The sequence below is a fragment of the Tachyglossus aculeatus genome, chromosome Y2 (genome assembly GCF_015852505.1).
Source record: "Tachyglossus aculeatus isolate mTacAcu1 chromosome Y2, mTacAcu1.pri, whole genome shotgun sequence".
NCBI classification, from domain to species: Eukaryota; Metazoa; Chordata; class Mammalia; order Monotremata; family Tachyglossidae; genus Tachyglossus; species Tachyglossus aculeatus.
This window is the reverse complement of record NC_052094.1, coordinates 4,097,696-4,100,257: the sequence shown is the minus strand read 5'-3', so window position 1 is coordinate 4,100,257 and position 2,562 is coordinate 4,097,696. Positions and strand designations below refer to the sequence as shown.

Genomic DNA, 2,562 nt, shown 5'->3' with positions numbered 1-2,562 from the left:
CACTTAAACTCTCTATGCTTCAGTTTACTCAAGATTGTGAGTCCTTGTGGAACAGGGCCAATGCCTGAACTGATAGTGTCTTCCCCAGTGCATAGCACAGTGCTTGGGAATAGTAAATACTTATTATTATTATTATTATTAAAACAGTCTGCTCCCTTTTCTTATTTCAACTCAATATCCATCATTCTAGGTCCCAATATTTCCCCTTAATTAGTTCACTATGACTTGTGATCTCATCAGCAACCTAATAATAATAATAATAATATTGGTGTTTATTAAGTGTTTAGTATGTGCCACACCTTGGGTAGATACAAGGTAAACAGATCGGTCACAGCCTCTGTCCCACAAGGGACTCATGGTCTAAGCAGAAGGGAGAACAGATAAAAAAAGTCTTGCCCAAAGTCACACAGCAGACAAGCAGCAGACTGGGCTTAGAACCCAGGTTCTCGGACTCCCAGGCCCATGGTTCTTTCCACAAGGAGATGCTGCTTCTCAATCAGGAATAATTTGTGGTACCATAAGACCTCCTAATCATGTCCCATCCACCTGTATCTGTCAGTAATTATGAAGCTTTCCTTCCTGTAGGAGGCAGCCACAATCAGTGTGAATACTTGAACCCCTCTCCTCTTGCTACTCTGTGTCCTTCAGTGGGCTTTTCTTTGGCATGACCCACTTCCAAATGTAAACCATGTCATAAGTCATGAGGGAGGGTGGCAGATAATATCTAAGAGCTCCAGTTCCACAGGGCAGATAATACAGCCCTGTTCACACCACACTGGTAATGTACCTCTTAAAAGGAATAAAGTATTTTGACAGGTTATAGGCAGAACCCATGAGTAGGGAGCTAACACTTGGTGTCCCAGTTTTGTTCTCTACCATGTTTATCTGTCTTATTGCCTCCATCGACTCCTCCACCTCCCAACCTAGCAGTTTGCAACACCTACGAGCCCAGAGAGTGCCCCAAGATGTCTATACAATTTTGAATAAGCATAAAGCCATCCATAAAATGAGGACTCAATGTACATTGTCCCCCTACATAGACTGTGACAGCCTTGACACAGGGACAGGGATAGGGACAGGAACTGTATCCATCCTGATTAACTTGTATCCACCCCAGTCCCTAGAACAGTGCATAGCACATAGTAAGTGCTTAAGAAGTGTGATTCAGGAAGGACATGATTAATAATATTCTTCAGAGCTAGATCTAAAAAGGCCACTGGCTACACTCCTACTGGCAGTAGAGGTCTTGAAGACAGTGATTATGAAAGCAAATTTGAATCCTGTAGCATTTCTTCAGAGTTCCATATGTTGAAGAATGTGTTTGGAGAAGCAAAGAACACAGGACTGGGACTCAGGAGACCTAGTTCTAATCCCAGTTCTGTCAATGGCCTGCACATTGCTATGGTTTTTTCCAATGATATTTGTTACGTGCTTACTATGAATCAAGCACTGTTGTATTCACTGGGGTAGATACAAGTTAGCCAGGTCAGACATAGTCCCTGTCCTATTTGGTACTCACAGTCTTAGCAGAGAAAGAGTAGTTCAGTATGACCTGTGATCTCACTTGTCACCTAATAATAATGATGGTATTCATTAAGTGCTTACTATGTGCCAAACATTGTACTTAGCTCTTGGGTAGTTAAAAGATAATCAGGACAGACACAGCCCCTATCCCTCATGGGGCTCATGGTCTAAGCAGGAAAAGGAACAGATATAAAAACCCCATTTCACAGTTGAGGAAAATGAGGCACAGAGAAGTGACTTGCCCAAGTTCACAGAGCAGGCAAGTGGTAGAGCCAGAATTAGAACCTAAGTCCTCTGACTCCCAGGCCCATGTCTTTTCCACTAGGCCATGCTACTTCCCAAGTCACAACTTCTCTGGTTCTCCATTTCACTGTTTTTCTGTGTGTGGTATTTGCTGAGCGCTTAGTGTGTCATGCACTATTCTAGGGCACTGAAGTAGACACAAAACGATTAGTTTGGACACCATCCATGTGCCACACAGGGCTCACAGTTTTTATCCCCCTTTTAAAGATGAGACAACTGAGGCACAGAGAAGTTAAGTAACTTGCCCAAGCTCATACAGCAGACAAGTGGCAGAGGCAGGTTTAGAATACAGGTCTTTCTGACTCCTAGGCCTGTGCTCTTTCCACTAAGCCACACTGCTTCCCATTCTCACATTAATCTTCCAAAAGGTTACAAATTAATTCATTGTAAAAGTGGAGCCCCTCTCAGTGTCACACCTGGAGAGTTTCCAGTACTCTACCAGTCTCGACTACAGGAGAGAGAGTCAAGCAGAGGCATACCCATTCCATTCTTAGCATGGCAGTGGCTAGTGAGTGGAAGTCAATCTGCTACAAGTCAAAACTCACCTGTGCTGGGCTGCATGGGAGAGAGTCGAGGGTGGAGACTCAAGTTTACTGCTCAAACGGAGGCAATGGTAAACTACCGCCATATTTTTACAAAGAAAACTCTGTGGTTACACTACCAGAACGATTGCGGGTGGGGGAGGGGCATTCTGGGAGAGATGTGTCCATGGTGTCGCTAGGGGTCAGAGACTAC

At 44.0% G+C, this 2,562-nt stretch overlaps 1 non-coding gene across 1 annotated transcript; it reads left to right on the top strand.

The window, feature by feature from the left end:
* The first annotated feature begins 2,225 nt into the window (after positions 1-2,225).
* LOC119946704 lies at positions 2,226-2,362 on the top strand. The gene has a single exon (XR_005456461.1). It is a non-coding gene; the product is annotated as a small nucleolar RNA SNORA7 (small nucleolar RNA).
* The last annotated feature ends 200 nt before the right edge of the window (positions 2,363-2,562 follow it).